The sequence below is a fragment of the Ammospiza nelsoni genome, chromosome 7 (genome assembly GCF_027579445.1).
Source record: "Ammospiza nelsoni isolate bAmmNel1 chromosome 7, bAmmNel1.pri, whole genome shotgun sequence".
Lineage (NCBI taxonomy): Eukaryota > Metazoa > Chordata > Aves > Passeriformes > Passerellidae > Ammospiza > Ammospiza nelsoni.
The window spans coordinates 40,093,026-40,112,424 of record NC_080639.1 but is presented as its reverse complement, the minus strand read 5'-3'; the positions used below and the strand labels follow the sequence as shown (position 1 = coordinate 40,112,424).

General features: G+C 43.7%; 1 long non-coding RNA gene across 1 annotated transcript; it reads right to left on the bottom strand.

The window, feature by feature from the left end:
- Nucleotides 1–1,717: 1,717 nt before the first annotated feature.
- Nucleotides 1,718–5,296, bottom strand: LOC132075565 (uncharacterized). Its single transcript, XR_009418784.1, has 4 exons — nt 5,086–5,296; nt 4,398–4,461; nt 3,638–3,713; nt 1,718–2,869 (listed from the first exon to the last, which is right to left on the bottom strand). It is a non-coding gene; the product is annotated as an uncharacterized LOC132075565 (long non-coding RNA).
- Between the last annotated feature and the right edge of the window lie 14,103 nt (nt 5,297–19,399).

The following is a 19,399-nucleotide window of genomic DNA, read 5'->3' as shown; positions in this document are numbered from 1 at the left end:
CGGCTCGCTTCGGCCGAACTCGGAGCCGCTCTCTGCGCTCGGCGCGCCTCGGCTCGCTTCGGCCGAACTCGGAGCCTCTCTGTGCGCCCGGCGCGGCTCTGCTCGCTTCGGCCCAACTCGGAGCCGCTCTCTGCGCTCGGCGCGCCTCGGCTCGCTTCGGCCCAACTCTGAGCCGCTCTCTCCGCGTTCGGCTGAGCTCGCCTCGGCTCGGCTCCCTGACGGCGGGCAAGCGGCGCCGCCTCACGTTAAACTCGCCCGGCTCGGGGCTCTCCTGCTGCCGCGTCCCGCGGGCGGCCCGGCCATCGCACGGACACGATCGGGAGCGCGGCGTGGCACAGGAGCTCATTGGGCTGTGACCGCACTCGCGCTAATTAGCGCGCACGAGAGCAGCGGGCTTGGTTCGGCTGAGCTCGGCTCCGTTCAGGCAGCCTCGTAAGCCTGGCCTCGGTTCGCTCGAGGCCGTCAGGTTCCGCCGGTCTCGCCTTGGTTCGGCCGAAGGAGGCGTCGTTCGCTCGTGTTTTTACAAATATCTTTCTATATTGACTGTATATTTCTATATTTCATTTTATACTTCTATAATACTTCCATTATTCCAAATAAAAACCCCGTCTCTAACCAAATAAATAAAAAAGCCCCTTCTTTTAAAGGATACTGAAATATTTTTTATTTATACTTTGTACAATTATACATTCATATTTTAATTTATCGTTTCTTTGGATGTATTACATTAATAATGATATATATATAAAATTTTAAAATAGATTTAAATTATTATTTAAATTATGTATAATATCTACTGCTACAACTAATTTTTTCTGATATTTTTAATTTTTATATTTATCTGTATGTATTTATTATATATTTCTAAACTTAGATTTCTACCTTTATATTATTTGTATTTATAATTTTTACAATCAAAACACTGCCTATTGACCAATAAAGAAAACCCGCTTTATTTAAGTATTTTAAAAATATTTTCATGTTTATAATTTTCATATTTATATTTATAATTTGTTCAATATTAGATGAGAACACACCTGCTCCCGCACCGCAGTGGGGCCCCCTCTCCTGGGGACCTTGGGGTGCCCCAACGGCATCAGAGCCCCGAGTCTTCACCCCCTTCTCCTCTATTTAGAAACTACACTGGAACTTTTTCCTGGAAATAAAGACATTACCTAAATCCTCTCCCCATGTCCTAGACAGATGGATATTCAGTTATTAGTTGGCTGGGCAGCAGTTTCTTAAATAGAATGATAAACAAGATGTGAACATTTCAGCTACAAGCAAATAGGCAAATCTGAACAAGGTACTGGTGGGCGACGACTGAAGTTATTTTGAAGGAATTTTTTAAACAATAAAATATTGATACCACAAAAATAAAGCAAAAAGCTAACTACTGACTAAGAAAAAATTAACTTTTGACAGCAACAACATTCCAACCACACAGGCTTTTTCCCAATGTCATACCTTATAACTACCTCTCTTGGGAATACTCCTCATGTATCCCAAAAGGAATAAATACCTCAGAGCGTCCTAAAGCAAAAAGTAGCACACATGAGCTCCTCACACTCCCGGGAGGCCTGCACAGCGTGCACTGAGTCTGCAACAAATTCTGCTCAGTGAGAGTCTGCAAACAAAGGTTCAACTGATGGACTGAACTGATTTTAAAGGGAGGTTTTCTAAGCACAGAAGCACAACAAAGAACAAGCAAAAACAATTCTTAAAAAAAACCTGCAAGTTTTATTTAGCATATATGCGACTGATTTCCACCCTGTGGCTTCTCACTTTGATTCGCGTCTGTAGGTTCAGGAAGATGACAATGCACACTCTGCCTTCCCTGAGCCCCCCACAGCAGCTGAGCGCTGCTCCGTGTGCTCAGATCATCAGGAGCTGGATTACACGTGCCCGCATGGACTGGAACTGCTCTGCTGCAGATTCAGGAGAGAGGGGCTGGCTGAGGCGTCGTCCCAATTCCATTTCTGTGTGACGAGAAGCGGTTTGTTCCCAATGGGTGCAACAATCCCCAGCTCCCATCTGTGGTGAGTACTGATGGCACACAAATGGCAGCCTGAGGAAATCGTGTTCTGGGCTCTAAGTGGTTGGGACAGGGTCTGATTTTTTGTTTTGCATCTGTATGACGATTAGTACGACAGGGCTCTGATGGATGACATGGCAACACAGAATTAAAAACTCCTCAATAGGATTACATCGACTTCTAGGAAAAGACAAAAGCCTAGGACCCTTCTGAAATCTATTTTTAATGCGAAGCACACGGATTGTCACTATGCTGTGCCTTCCAGCTTTTCAAAGCAGCTTACTTCTGAAGACCAGAAAACATTTATTTCTACAGAAACAATGGGCAACCCCCAGGCTAATCTCAGCACTACTGTTTAATAGGGGATCTGCCAGCATGCCAGTCCAGCTTCAAGTGTGCTTTATTTCAGTCTAACATCCCCTCAAAATTCTTCTCACATCTCCCAACCCTGACATCTTATTTTTCCCTAAAGCTTCTCATCATTAGCAATTTCCAAGTAACATGGTATTTTTACAACATTCAAAAATGTCATGCTGGACTGTGCTAGAGAGTAATTTGCAAATATAAGCTTAGCAAAGTTTGAATTGACTTGTCCAGAGAAAAAACCTACAAGTGAACACCTACACCTGCCTACAAAGAGCTAACAAGCCCCTGGCAGCTGCCAGCATCAAAGCACAGCGGATGTTTCTAATACAGGGTAAGGGTAACAATATCACCTTCTGTTCTCTCCAGCTTCTTTTCCCTGCAATCGTATTTTGCTTCTTATGATTTTTTTAGTCTCTGCATCTTCTTGGACAGCACCGAGCCCGACGACAAGGATACAAGAGTCTTTCCCTGCCGTAGGGAGAGAACCAGGAAAACAGTTAAAATAAGAACAGGGTAGTTTGAAATTCATACTTGCAACGAGAAGCAGCGCCTAACAAACAGAACAAAAGGAAACAAAGCATGATACCTCCCTGGGGACAGAAGACTTATAAACTCTCCAGGATTTACAATTCTAGCGACCAACCCCTTCAGGACGGCAGCCAAGTGTCCCATGGGATGGTGCTGCACCAAAGAACCATCTGAGAGGTTCCAAAGAGTGAAATGCACAATATTTTGCAAAGCCGTAAAATCTTGCAAAATAACAAAAATACAATAGATGTAAACTACAGGGTAAGAGTACAAGTGTTCACTTTAAGAGTTGGAACCATCCAGGTGAGCACCTGATAACTGGATCCTCACCAGAGTTTGAACCCTTCAGGACACAGAAGGGTTTTCCCCAGAAATTTCACAGACTGAGTTTTGATAGAAGTATACTTGCCAGACCCTCAGAAACATCACCCATTCTCCAGGTGTCTGGAGAGAACTGCAAATGGCTCTCACGTAGTTTGAGCTAGTTCTGTAAGGTCTCAGGGTGAATTTCACCAGATGCAACCAAACTGGGCAACTCCCAGTGGGACAGAAGGAACCCAAAGCTTGGGTTCGCAGAGCTGCAGCAAATACTGAGGAAACAAACATAACAGCGTAAAAAATAATAAACCATCCTTTTTTTTTTCTCTTGCTTTTGTTTTTTTCTTATTCACATCAGCATAGCAATTAAAGAGAAGGTGAAAAACTCACCATTACTGAACATTTCATCATCTGTAGGCTGAGCATCCTTAGCACAGAGGACTCCAAAGTTAAAATTCACCGATCCCTGGGAAATAAAACCAAATATTGTATGATAAACAATCAAACAGCAGACGTAAAAATTTGTTTCCTCTAAGGACTTTCGGGTACGTATGTACCTTTGCATACATCCAACACATTGGAACATACACTTTATACCATCTCCTAATAAGTAAAAATTTACCTTTAAACTTTGATAGTACAGCATAAAATTATGAACTTAAATTGGTGATCTGTTATTATTAAGTTGGTGCCTAAAGTTATTTCTGCTGTCAGGTTCAAAAAAACATTAATTTTTTTTACTGGAATGAGCAATTGATTTCAAAGTCATCACAAGCCCACCAAAACACAAAGCAGTATTCACTGGATGGGTCTGTGAGCTAGAAGTAGTTAGGCTTGTACTTCCCTCTTGCTCTTCCAGAACCAATAAATCCTGTCAACAAAACCAGGATCTATAGCCCACTGCTGTGAAAGATTCTACGAGGATGATGGTTTGATTTGTGTTTAGAAGTTTTGATTTGAAATGGCCAGTTCAATGGATAAAGACAGTTTAGGTAGTATTACATTGCTATTATTATTATTTCTATTATTATTTTTACTATTACTACTGCTATTGTTATCATCTGCTACTGGAAGAAACAAACCAGTAGTACCTATTATTTCCAGGAAATAATAAAGAAAAAAAACCAAACCAAAAAAAGTCACTTCCTACCTTTTATATCAAGGGATGAAAAATTTCTCTTGGGCTCTTCTCCAATTTATCAAGACTCATAGCACTGAAAGGCAAACAAAACAGTGCTTTATAGAAGGGCAAGTGCACATTTCAAGGCTGAACCACCAACTGATTGCAGTGACAGCAGTTACAACATGAATCGTTCCCAGAGCCTCTGTTAAATGGAATGTTCTGTGGAACTGCCGTTTCTTTCCCAAAACACTAACTTCCAACACTTCCTAATCATATTTTGTATTTTAAAACAAAAGAAGTTAGTGAGACTCTGTGCGGAGGTCAGGTTTAAATTTATTTCCTTCTAAAGCACAGAGCTCTGTTCCATCACCCTTCACTTCGGCTCTACACTGAATCGTGGTGAGCATTTGAGGAGTGCTCAATAATCAATTCTATTTCTCTCTTTTTCTAGTTCTCTCTATTCCTAAATCATTCCAGACAAGTCAAATGAAAAATGAAAAAAACAAGTTCAGCATCAAAGTCACACTTTTTCCCGTTGTCTGGTCAAGAACAGGCTCTAAATCCACTTACTGCTGCCTTCAACGATTCAGACTTGCAAAAGCATTCTTACATGTTTTACAGATTTATCATAAAACCCACAGAACGCAAGCTCTCAATTACAGGAAAAGGTACACAGGCAAATATCTAAAGGGATCACTTATTAGTAAATACATACCTTGGTAGAGATCGCACTGAGAACCTTTCTGAGGGACTCTAAGGGACGCATGTTTTCTGAGCACCCTATAAACAAGAAAAGCTAGGATATATTACGGGACATCCCCACTTTTTCTACATATTCAAATAGGATTTTTAATAAAAACAATTCAGTTAAAAAAGAAGGAAGAAAACCAAGCTAATTTTACTCAGCTGTATTTACTGCCAATTTAGAGAAAAATGCCGGGCAGCGTCGGCCGTTGCGTCACACGCCGCGCCGGCAGCAGGGCCTGCCGGGAGTTGGAGTCTCGGGCTGGTAGCCACTCATGTGCCGCGATAGCCGTTGCGTCACACGCCGCGCCGGCAGCAGGGCCTGCCGGGAGTTGGAGTCTCGGGCTGACAGCCACGGCTCCGTCCCCCGCCACCGGGAGCTGCAGTCCCTCCCGGGCATCAAACGGGTCCTTCGTCCCAGGCCGGGGAAGGACCTGAGGCAGGACCGCTCCTCCCGAATGCCCTCTCTTTTTCCCTCCAACTCTTTTTCTTTTTTTAACGCTGTTTTTCACCCCTTTCCCTTCCCTTCCCTTCTGCTCTCCTGCTTTCTTTCCTTTCCTTTCCTTTTTTTTTTTCCTTTTTTCCCCCTTCCCTTTCCCTTTCTTTTTCTTGTATTTGTAATCTTGGTTTTCCTTCCTAGCTTTAGAATCAAAAAGCAGCAGTAGTAACTTTCAGGCTACCTGGGAGTAAAAAAAAAACCCAAAACTATAATGATTGAAAGAAAACTATTTATTCCCTGGGAGCCTGAAATTTTCTACTGCTGCACATGACACAGAGCTTTTTATTCCTTCTTATATACAGTTGATATTTTATACTCGCTTTATACACCGCCCCCTGCCGTCTGCACCGGCGCTCTGCAGGCAGAGCGCTGCGGCGTCGTTCGGTTCTGTTTAAATAAACTCGGCTAAATTAGGCTTGGTTCGGCTTAGGTCTAAAATCGTTTCGGTTCGGCTTTTCGTCTAAATTCGGCTTTTCCGGCTCTTCGGCTGAACTCGGCCCGGTTGGGCTAAAGTCGGTCATATTCGGCTCTTTGTCTAAATGCGGCCAATGTCGGCTACAGTCGGCTATCGGTTACACTCGGCTATCATCGGCTCTTCGTCTCAAGTCGGCTGTGTTCGGCTACACTCGGCTCTTCGTCTCAAGTCGGCTGTGTTCGGCCACACTCGGCTCTTCGGTTAAACTCGGCTGTTTTCGGCCACACTCGGCTCTTCGGTTAAACTCAGCTGTTTTCGGCCACACTCGGCTCTTCGGCTCTTCGGAACAATTCGGCCCGGCTCGGCTCCCTCAGGGCGGGAAAGCGGCCGTGAGAGGACCCCGGCACAGCGAGGCGTTTACCCACATGCCTGTCACAAACCCGCCGAAATACGCCCGCCCGCGGCGCCGCTGAGACCACAGCATGTGTCGGGTACACTTGAAACGTCACAGAAAATACCACCGGGGCCGCGCCGGGGTCGGTATTCCATGCAGGCAGTCCAGTGACATCCACCCCGGTCCTCCACTTCCCCGCCCTTTTCGCCGCCCTGTTGAGAAGGTCAATTAAAAGTCCGCGACATCCGCGACGCGCCACTCCCAAGGTGGCGGCCTCTCGGTGCAGGGCTGCAGCACCGCGCTCTGCCCACAAGGCGGCAGCACTGCCGCCCGACCCAGCCGGGGGCGCAGCGCGCCTCGGGGCTGCGGGCAGCAAAGGCGGCAAAAAAGAACAGGGGCGATCCCCGCCGAAAACTGCTCTGAAATAAATGCCCCAAAACAACCGGGAAGAGGAAAAAAACACTTCTGCCTCTAATCTAATAGGATAAAACAAAACAAAACCTCAACAATTTCTTAAAAAAAAAAATTAAATATTTAAAAAAATATTTTTTTCATATTAATATTCACATTTCTATTTACAATGTATATTGATGTACACTGTCCATTTATACATTTGTTTTTATGAATACATTTCTATTCCATATTGCATATATCCCTAAAACTTAAATTTATTTTTATATGTTTATACATATTTTTACATAGTAAGTATATATTTCTGTTAGGATTTTTACTTCTGTAACACTCACAGTACCCAAAATAAAACCCCTGCCTCTACCCCATACATGGCAAATAAAACCCCCTTTCATCTCAACTGTATTTAAATTTTTTAGAAAAAAATTTTTCAAATTAATATTTAAAATGTTTACTGATGTATGATCGATTTTGCATTTATATTTAGCGATTTATTTATAAATTTATATTCTATGTTACATGTGTTCCTATTACTTATATTTTTATATACTTTTATTCATATCTTTATATATTTATTATATCTTTCTGTGTTAGGATTTTTACATCTGTAACACTTACATTATTTAAAATAAAACCCCTGCCTCTACCCACATTAAAGCCAAAAAGAACCTCAGTCTTCTCAACTGTATTTAAATATTTTTAAAAATTCTGTTTTTCAGGTTCATATTCACTTTTACATTTAAAATGTATACTAATGTATACTCTTATTTGTAATCTCCATTACATCTCTTCCTATTATTTATATTTACTTACATTTTGTGTTTATATATATATATTTATATCTTGATTTTATATCTCAATATTTAGAAATATATAACAATAATATCTACATTAATATTATTTAAAATAAAAACCCTGCCTCTAACCCAATATTAAAAAAGACCCCAACCCTTTCTTTTAAAAAATATTTAAATATGTTTTATCCTTATGTCTGATTTTTATATTCATATTTGTATTTATAATGTATATTAATGTCTATTGCTCACTTATACATTAATCTTTACCAATGTCAAGTTATAAATAAATTTATATTCTATATTACATCTGATGCGAGTAGTTATTTATATATTTTATACATATTTTTATGCATTGATTAAATATTTCTGCGTCAAGATTTTTACTTCTCTAACACTTATAATATTCAAAATAAAACCCCTGCCTCTACTTAAATAAAAGCCAAAACATTCCCTTTCTTTTAAACTATATTTACGTATTTTTATATTTATATTCCCATATAATGTTATTTATATTCTATACTACAACTCTTCATATTACTTACATATATTTATATATAAATTTATATTCATACTTTAGCAATTTCTCTTTATATATTTATTATATATTTCTATCTTAAGATCCACATTTCTATATTACTTATATTATTTAAAATAAAACTCCTGCCTCTAACCAAATAAAAACCAAGGACACCCCTTTATTTGAACCAGATTTAAAATTTAGGAAGTAAATTTATTTTTCAAAATTTAATGATATTTATATGGATATTTTTATTTATTTTATTCATAGATATTATATATATTAGAGAGAATACCTTCTAATATAATAATAGATATATATTTTCTGTATCATATTTTTTTACTTATATTTATTTAATTTAAATAAATATATACAAATATATATATACAAAAACAACCTGATAAGAGACTAAGAACTTTTTCAACAGATAACCACAGTACTAATTTCAGACTTAGAAAAACATTTAGGCGTAATCACTACCACAAAATTAACCCAAAGTAGAAAAATTACCAGAAAACCAACAAAACAAGCTAAACTCATTTCTGAGCACCATAGTCCTTCCTCACTCACAATATGCAATTAATTCTCTCCTGCCATTTACATCCCCAGCATCATCCCATACTGAGCATTCCTGGCACCAGAAGTCACTCGGAGCCAATTAACATCCAACTTTCCCTTCCTCAGGACTGTGTGCTTTCTGTGTCTTTATGCACACAAGGAGCAGCTGTCAGACCCAACTCTCAGCAGCCTAACAAGCACTCAGATGTTCTCTCCAGGTTCAGGGGTTGCTCACTGTGAGGCAGCCTTCAATCCAGTGAGGATTGCCTCGCTTCTTCCCTGGCAGTAGCCTTGCACAATTACCTCAGCTGGAAGTCAGACCCCACTCCCTGAATTCTCATCTCTGCCTTTAAGTAATGCGTTGTGTGGAAGACTGTGCAGCGGTTTCTGAAAGAAAGTGATTTCAGGAGAAATGGGAAATTCATGGTGTCCAGTTTCTCAGTTAGTTGGTGTCAGGGGTCATCTAATAACAGCACCATCAACAGTTTCAGCACTACCTCTGTGCAACCAACACTTGTTAGGACATGAAGTGCAGTGCTGTCATGGCTAAAGTGAAGAGAAGTGCTGTCATGGCTAAACGCTTTCAGGGATCAGGGAAATGGGGAGGAAGCAGGAAGGCAGGAGATCAGGAGTTTCACGGTGCCTCTCACCATAGCTCTGTGCCAAGTACTTGACACTGGCAGGGGTCTGTGCACAAATCACAAACAGGGCAGGGCTGCTGGGAACTGCCTTGAGCCGTTTGATTTTCCAGCATCAGCCTCATTCCATGGTTACGGCAATGGGAAGATGCCACCAGCTCACATCCCAGGCAGCAGACCAAGAACTCAATGTCACAACTCACTTTATCAGTTTTTTGCCCAATCACACAAAGCAAAAGCACATTGACAGTAGCTCTATCCAACCACTGTAAGCACAGGTACCTTTGGTTAAACAATGCTTGCTTATTTCAAATACAATACCTGCTTGTGAGCCTTAAACACAATGCACAGAGCTCCAGTATTAAGCCTAGAACTTCCTAATATCTTGCTAGATAAACTTTCTGTAGCTTAGGGAGTTATTCTAGGCAAGTGTTAATACACAGACCATTGTTCCATTTGTTCTTGCTTTTCCACAGTTTAAATAGTTTTTCTGCTGACCAATCTCATGGCTGCTGCTCAGCTCTGATCACAGTTCTGCTGTCTCTGAGGCCTGCCTTTTGCAGCTTTCCCAAACCCCTCTGATTTTACGCATTCCCACAGTACTCAGTGCTGGATGAACCCTAGTGCAGAAACAGAGGAAGCAGGATTTAGTGAGTCTACTCACCCAAAGTACTGGGAAAGAAACTCCCTATCAGATGAGTTCTGCAGATCACAGACAGGAGGAAATGTAGTTACAATGGGTTACGCCTGAGAACTGTGCTCACATGCAGTTTCCCGGGGGGTTTTTGGCCCTGCTAGCAAACGTCACCCTTGGAAGCACATGAGCAGAAACAGATGGGTCCCCCAGTGAGCGCCTTGCTAAGATAACCCTCACAAAAAAACCATTCCATCCCCTGTGGTAAATTATAACTGCTGAACTGCCAGCTGATGGCATTGCTGCCCCAGGGCTCTGTGTTTGTAACTCTGCACACGTTGGGAGCGACAGCAGCTGAGCTGACACCTTTCTATGGGGAAGAGCCTTCAGTTTGCACGTCCTTTTCAACCATTTCAAGCAAAGACACCGGCCCAGGGTTACAAGGAATAACAGCTGTGGAACTTCTCCTTGAAAATGCTACAGCTGAAATAAAGCTGCCAAGGTGTGCTGATATGGGCCATTCTTGTTTCTCACACAGAACCTGTCACAAAACTAAATGCTGCAACAGGAGCAGACAGCATGCCAAGCAGGCACTGCTGATCTGAAATGCATCCAAAATAACTAAACCTCCTGAGCCTGGAAATCCTGGCTTGAAATTCCATTACAATAAACTTTCCAGCACTGGCACTCTGGGATTTGGAAAGTAGAGTCTGTTCTCTTGGTCTTGTTAATTCCTTGATTTATCCTCACTTTTGTGTTCAGCCCCAAATAAGCCAGATTCTACTCAATTACAGTCTGAACTGGACAATATTTCCCTACTCAGCTGAGTGGTGTTCCATCACAGTGAAATAAAAAAAAAGGCTACAGGTCTTTTCTTTCCTTAGCTTGCTATGCCTACTTTTTTATTACTACTCCATTTTCCTAGAAACCTACTTAGACTGGGAGAATACTACCAGTTACCTGCCTATCTGTGAAAGTTATCACAAAAACCAGAAGAAATAATCCAGATTAGGACCAAAAACAGCCCCCCCAAAAATTGCCACATCTGCAGAAAAGAATTCCACCAATAAGCCTGTTCTGGTGCAGATATAGCAGGCAGAATTTTTTCCCAAGCAAAATACCGCTGGACCTTGACTAATCCTTCACATTGAAATGAAGTTGTACTTTTGTACCTGGGAAAATCACTGCCAGTCTCAGTCACAGGTGCATTGACAGAATCCTAAAAGATGCTGAGAACCAGTCCTAAATTCATTTATGACTTCAGTTCTGTTATCAGAAGGATAGCATCAGTTTTCTTTGTCCCTATCTAGTTTTCTTCCTCGATTTTCAATTTCCCAGAAGGGAAGCCCCAGACTCCCGCATTTGTCCTTTCCTTACTGGAAGCCTCCTCAGGGAAGATGAGGTATTATCAGATGTCATTTCTTCCCTTGTCCTGGGGACCCTCAAACACCACCACAGTCTGATTACTTGTTTAGAGACAAAACCATTTGAATTAGTGCTAGGAACCTTGTCCCACCTCTATTGGACCTCTATTTCTGCTTCTCTTGTATTTTTATTTCACCAGACTGCAACTTGTTCAGATTTGTTTGTCAGCAAACCTGGCATGTCAAAAAATTGTTCAACTGAGAAGCTCCATCTCAAAGTGCTTAGGCTATCAGATAACCCAGGCAATGTTTTAACTCACACCCTGATAGTTAAAACTATTAAACTTGCATCCCACCTAGCATGTTGACACAGCATTACCAGGAAACAAAGTTTATTTTGTCTATACATGCAAAAATCATGAGGTGAAAGACGTGGCAGAGCATTTTGACTGATACAGCAAAGTTCTTACAACATAAAGTAGTGTGTGTGGTTTTCCTGGTTGGGGTTTTTTTTTGTTTTTGTTGTTGCTGTATCTTTATTTTTTTTAATAATACACAAAGTTCAGTCATTTGAGAAAATCATCAAAGAGTAATTGCCACACCAGCGCTATTTAGCATGTTCCTTTCTCCTTTTTTCCCTGACTGAAACCCACATCAAGTAATTACATGCAATTAAACATATTCTTTCCAATGCTTTTGCCTTGTTTTCTTTTTTCATTTCACTACAATTACTGTGAATTCTCTTTTACTCATCAACTTGCACTTTTCAAGCAAATTTTCATGCATTTTATGCATCAAAAGGGCCAATACCTCAAAGAGGAGGATCTTTGTAGCCTGCCCTGATGGAGGGCCATTTCATCCAAATCTCATCATTTTCATCCAAATCTGTTCTGCGCCTCATCAAGGCTCTGATAATGGGCTCTACACAGCAGAAATAGTCAAATTGCAGTTTGAACCAGAGAAATGTTTTTTATTTGCTGCAAAGTAGCAATTACACGAATCTTCAGCTACACAAGGGAACCTCTCAAACAACAGTGCTGTAAATCAAGCAGTTTGTTCACTTGAGATAGGAACCTAATAAGAGAAAAATAGTCTCCAAAAGAATTCATCCCATCATTGAATTTTTAGGCTGTTTGAGATACAGACTGTGTCTGGATGCCTAAGGGGGTCTTAAGAGCTACACAGGCAGTGGTATGGTGCAAATAACAAACACATGTGAGTCAGCACTGACAGACAGAAAGGGTAGGATCCCTGTCCTTTATCAAATCACTATGGACAGGATCTTCCTTGTCTCAAATACTTTAGGAGCACAAACACTCTTCAGCCTCCATTAAATAACATGGTATTGACTCCTCTCTATGCCAAGGATTGAAGAAACATGCTACAGCCTCACCTAGAGGAGTTATAACAACTCCCAGTCCTATGCACAGGTGACCTGTCCAATTACTAACTAAAACAGATTAATAACAGAAATATAGTCAGAGACCAACAGAACTAATAAACCTTCTTCTATAGAACATCATACTTGTTTCTCATCCTCTCCATGAACCAGTCGCCACCAAAAACATATTGGGAAACCAGAGAGCCTGAAGGAAACCATTCCTCCATGCACTCCATGTTCTTAGCACTCAAAGCTCCAGGGAATTTTCCTTGAGCAGGTAAGGATATGGTGACAATGCACTTTGAGACTATTACTGCATGATGCTCCCAGGCAATCCATTCAAACAGACTGATTCACCTCAGCCCAGCTGAGCACACCACAGGAGCAGAATAACTCTGCTAGAGCTGGTTTCTGTATGGAACAGGCTGATGAGCTCCAGCCACTGTGCTGTGCCCAGTGATTCCAGCTCACCTCTCTGAATTTCTGCTGAAATGGGAGGGCAGGTTGCCAACACAGGCTGGGATTAGACAGAAGGCAGCACTGGAATCAGCTGGGGGCTCAGGACTCAGGAGCTCCCCACCTGAGAGCTCACATGTGTTTTGTTCTGCTGAAAATCCAATTTTGTCACTGGTCTGGAAAGAGGAGTGTTCTTGAATCATTTTCATCTGAGAAGCAGTTGAAAATATGTATATAAATATATAGTATTCATAGAAATATATCTTATATAGAATATATACTTTATAGATAATATTATATCTATTGTTATATATAATTATATATTTTATATATTATATATTATTAATATATATTATATCTAATTCTATATATCTAGAGCTATATCTAGAGCTATATCTAGAGCTATGTGTTAAACCATCCATTTTTGCCTGAACATCAGTTCCCTGTCTGAAGTTAAAATTATGAACAGTGAACATGTTATGGACAGTGGAAGCTGAAAGCCAAACTAATTTACAGATGGATCCTGAAAACTCAGCAGAGTTAGACTACTGAAGTCAAAAGGCTCCAATATTTTATTTTCTATTTTAACCTAAAAAGGATAGTCTGGTGACATTTCAGGTTCAAATTGAGGTTGGGACAACAATTACAATTGAAGAAGTAAAATGCCACAAGTTCTGTACATGACTGGAATCAACTTAGTCCACACAGCTATGAAGGGGGTGATACCAGCAGTAATCAATTCCTAATGTTATTTCCTGTGAGTACAATGAATTGTATAAACATAAATGCTCAAGAGTTAAGTTTATGTTTGGATTCTTCAAAACACAAACTTTTAGGGATTATAAAAACGCCTGGCTTTTCCTTCTTCCTCAGAGAATTCTCACCTGGTATTTTGCTTTGACAATTTATGCTTCTATTCTGAATCTGAAAATAATCATCAGTAACTCAAACGGGCATAGGAAAATACATTATTTTTTGCCAGTCAACCCATGATACCACTGCACAGTTTTGTGAGGGAAAGTTTCATTTGCCTTCCAGCCATCAGGCACTGGCAAGCATTCAAGCAAGCACATCCATTCAGATGAAGGACCGGCTTGTTGCATGACTGAGCAGCCAAATTCAATTCATACTTGGAGTGAAACTAATTAATATTTGTAAATAGAATATATACTTTATATATAGTATTATATAGATTATATAGAATTATATATTGTATGTATTATATATTATGAATATATATTATACATAATTCTATATAACATAGAGCCATACCTAGAACCGTATCCGGAAGCATACTTAATACATATCTAGTACATATACAGAACATAACATTCTGGAACGTACCTAGAACTGTATCTAGAACGGAACCCAGAACACACCTAGAACACAATCTACAAAGTTTCGTAGAGTCTAGAACATGTCTAGAACGCACCTAGAACGCAAACCTAGAGCCTAATACAAAGCAATCTAGAACGCAATTTAGAGTCTAGAACGTGCCTAGAACACAATCTAGCGCCACCTTGAACGGAATCTACAACATAGCTATAACGCGCTCCAGAACGCGCTCCAGAACACACCTAGAACGCAATCTAGAACACACCTAGAACGCGCTCTAGAACACACCCAGAACGCAATCTAGAACGTACCTAGAACGCAATCTAGAACGTACCTAGAACGCGCTCTAGAACGCGCCTGGAACACAATCTAGAACGTACCTAGAACGCGCTCTAGGACAAACTTAGAGCGTAACCCAGAACATGCCTAGAACGCAGTCTAGAACGCAGTCTAGAACGCACCTATAACGTAATCTAGACCACACCCAGACCATATTCAGTGTACGGAACTACATCTAGAACATACCTAGAACGCACCTAGAACTAGACCTAGAACTGTATCTAGAACCTACCTAGGGCCTTTTACGACAGTCGCGCTTTACGGCCGGTTTTACGACAGTCGCGCTTTACGGCACCTTTTACGGCAGTCGCGCTTTACGGCACCTTTTACGACAGTCGCGCTTTACGGCACCTTTTACGACAGTCGCGCTTTACGGCCGGTTTTACGACAGTAGCGCTTTACGGCACCTTTTACGACAGTCGCGCTTTACGGCACCTTTTACGACAGTCGCGCTTTACGGCCGGTTTTACGACAGTCGCGCTTTACGGCACCTTTTACGACAGTCGCGCTTTACAGCACCTTTTACGTCAGTCGCGCTTTACGGCACCTTTTACGACAGTCGCGCTTTACGGCCGGTTTTACGACAGTCGCGCTTTACGGCCGGCTTTACGACAGTCGCGCTTTACGGCCGGTTTTACGACAGTCGCGCTTTACGGCCGGTTTTACGACAGTCGCGCTTTACGGCCGGTTTTACGACAGTCGCGCTTTACGGCCGGTTTTACGACAGTCGCGCTTTACGGCACCTTTTACGACAGTCGCGCTTTACGGCCGGTTTTACGACATTCGCGCTTTACGGCACCTTTTACGACAGTCGCGCTTTACGGCCGGTTGTACGACATTCGCGCTTTACGGCCGGCTTTACGACAGTCGCGCTTTACGGCACCTTTTACGACAGTCGCGCTTTACGGCCGGTTTTACGACAGTCGCGCTTTACGGCCGGTTTTACGACAGTAGCGCTTTACGGCACCTTTTACGACAGTCGCGCTTTACGGCCGGTTTTACGACAGTCGCGCTTTACGGCCGGTTTTACGACAGTCGCGCTTTACGGCACCTTTTACGACAGTCGCGCTTTACGGCCGGTTTTACGACAGTCGCGCTTTACGGCCGGTTTTACGACAGTCGCGCTTTACGGCACCTTTTACGACAGTCGCGCTTTACGGCCGGTTTTACGACAGTCGCGCTTTACGGCCGGTTTTACGACAGTCGCGCTTTACGGCACCTTTTACGACAGTCGCGCTTTACGGCCGGTTTTACGACAGTCGCGCTTTACGGCCGGTTTTACGACAGTCGCGCTTTACGGCGCCTTTTACGACAGTCGCGCTTTACGGCCGGTTTTACGACAGTCGCGCTTTACGGCACCTTTTACGACAGTCGCGCTTTACGGCCGGTTTTACGACAGTCGCGCTTTACGGCACCTTTTACGACAGTCGCGCTTTACGGCCGGTTTTACGACAGTCGCGCTTTACGGCCGGTTTTACGACAGTCGCGCTTTACGGCACCTTTTACGACAGTCGCGCTTTACGGCCGGTTTTACGACAGTCGCGCTTTACGGCGCCTTTTACGACAGTCGCGCTTTACGGCACCTTTTACGACAGTCGCGCTTTACGGCCGGCTTTACGACAGTCGCGCTTTACGGCCGGTTTTACGACAGTCGCGCTTTACGGCCGGTTTTACGACAGTCGCGCTTTACGGCACCTTTTACGACAGTCGCGCTTTACGGCACCTTTTACGACAGTCGCGCTTTACGGCCGCTTTTACGACAGTCGCGCTTTACGGCATCTTTTACGACAGTCGCGCTTTACGGCCGGTTTTACGACAGTCGCGCTTTACGGCCGATTTTACGACAGTCGCGCTTTACGGCCGGTTTTACGACAGTCGCGCTTTACGGCCGGTTTTACGACAGTCGCGCTTTACGGCCGGTTTTACGACAGTCGCGCTTTACGGCACCTTTTACGACAGTCGCGCTTTACGGCACCTTTTACGACAGTCGCGCTTTACGGCCGGTTTTACGACAGTCGCGCTTTACGGCACCTTTTACGACAGTCGCGCTTTACGGCCGGCTTTACGACAGTCGCGCTTTACGGCCGGTTTTACGACAGTCGCGCTTTACGGCCGGTTTTACGACAGTCGCGCTTTACGGCACCTTTTACGACAGTCGCGCTTTACGGCCGGCTTTACGACAGTCGCGCTTTACGGCCGGTTTTACGACAGTCGCGCTTTACGGCACCTTTTACGACAGTCGCGCTTTACGGCCGGTTTTACGACAGTCGCGCTTTACGGCCGGTTTTACGACAGTCGCGCTTTACGGCCGGTTTTACGACAGTCGCGCTTTACGGCCGGTTTTACGACAGTCGCGCTTTACGGCACCTTTTACGACAGTCGCGCTTTACGGCACCTTTTACGACAGTCGCGCTTTACGGCCGGTTTTACGACAGTCGCGCTTTACGGCACCTTTTACGACAGTCGCGCTTTACGGCCGGTTTTACGACAGTCGCGCTTTACGGCCGGTTTTACGATAGTCGCGCTTTACGGCCGGTTTTACGACAGTCGCGCTTTACGGCCGGTTTTACGACAGTCGCGCTTTACGGCACCTTTTACGACAGTCGCCCTTTACGGCACCTTTTACGACAGTCGCGCTTTACGGCACCTTTTACGACAGTCGCGCTTTACGGCCGGTTTTACGACAGTCGCGCTTTACGGCACCTTTTACGACAGTCGCGCTTTACGGCATCTTTTACGACAGTCGCGCTTTACGGCCCCTTTTACGACAGTCGCGCTTTACGGCACCTTTTACGACAGTCGCGCTTTACGGCCGGTTTTACGACAGTCGCGCTTTACGGCATCTTTTACGACAGTCGCGCTTTACGGCACCTTTTACGACAGTCGCGCTTTACGGCCGGTTTTACGACAGTCGCGCTTTACGGCCGGTTTTACGACAGTCGCGCTTTACGGCACCTTTTACGACAGTCGCGCTTTACGGCACCTTTTACGACAGTCGCGCTTTACGGCACCTTTTACGACAGTCGCGCTTTACGGCCGGTTTTACGACAGTCGCGCTTTACGGCGCCTTTTACGACAGTCGCGCTTTACGGCCGGTTTTACGACAGTCGCGCTTTACGGCACCTTTTACGACAGTCGCGCTTTACGGCCGGTTTTACGACAGTCGCGCTTTACGGCCGGTTTTACGACAGTCGCGCTTTACGGCCGGTTTTACGACAGTCGCGCTTTACGGCACCTTTTACGACAGTCGCGCTTTACGGCCGGTTTTACGACAGTCGCGCTTTACGGCCGGTTTTACGACAGTCGCACTTTACGGCACCTTTTACGACAGTCGCGCTTTACGGCCGGTTTTACGACAGTCGCGCTTTACGGCCGGTTTTACGACAGTCGCGCTTTACGGCACCTTTTACGACAGTCGCGCTTTACGGCCGGTTTTACGACAGTCGCGCTTTACGGCACCTTTTACGACAGTCGCGCTTTACGGCCGGTTTTACGACAGTCGCGCTTTACGGCCGATTTTACGACAGTCGCGCTTTACGGCACCTTTTACGACAGTCGCGCTTTACGGCACCTTTTACGACAGTCGCGCTTTACGGCCGGTTTTACGACAGTCGCGCTTTACGGCATCTTTTACGACAGTCGCGCTTTACGGCCGGTTTTACGACAGTCGCGCTTTACGGCCGGTTTTACGACAGTCGCGCTTTACGGCACCTTTTACGACAGTCGCGCTTTACGGCCGGTTTTACGACAGTCGCGCTTTACGGCGCCTTTTACGACAGTCGCGCTTTACGGCCGGTTTTACGACAGTCGCGCTTTACGGCCGGTTTTACGACAGTCGCGCTTTACGGCCGGTTTTACGACAGTCGCGCTTTACGGCACCTTTTACGACAGTCGCGCTTTACGGCCGGTTTTACGACAGTCGCGCTTTACGGCACCTTTTACGACAGTCGCGCTTTACGGCCGGTTTTACGACAGTCGCGCTTTACGGCACCTTTTACGACAGTCGCGCTTTACGGCACCTTTTACGACAGTCGCGCTTTACGGCGCCTTTTACGACAGTCGCGCTTTACGGCGCCTTTTATGACAGTCGCGCTTTACGGCACCTTTTACGACAGTCGCGCTTTACGGCCGGTTTTACGACAGTCGCGCTTTACGGCACCTTTTATGACAGTCGCGCTTTACGGCTGGTTTTACGACAGTCGGGCTTTGCGGCCGGTTTTACGTCAGTTTTTTCTTGCCCATCTTGGCGTTTTTTCTTGCCAGTCTTGGGGTGTTTGTTCCAGATTTCTTCTTGCCCATCATGGGGGTTTTTTTTGTGTTTTTTTCTGGGTTTTTTCTTGCACATCTTGCGGATTATTTCTGAGGTTTTTTCTGGAGTATTCTTGCCTATTCTTGGGTTTTTTTCCGGTTTTTTTTTTTTTTTTTTTCCTTGGTTTTTTAAGGGTTTTTTCTGGTCCATCTTGGTTTTTTTTCCTGGGAGTTTTCTCACCCATCTTGGGGTTTTTTCCTTGGTTTTCTGTGGGTGTTTTCTGGGTTTTTTCTTGCCC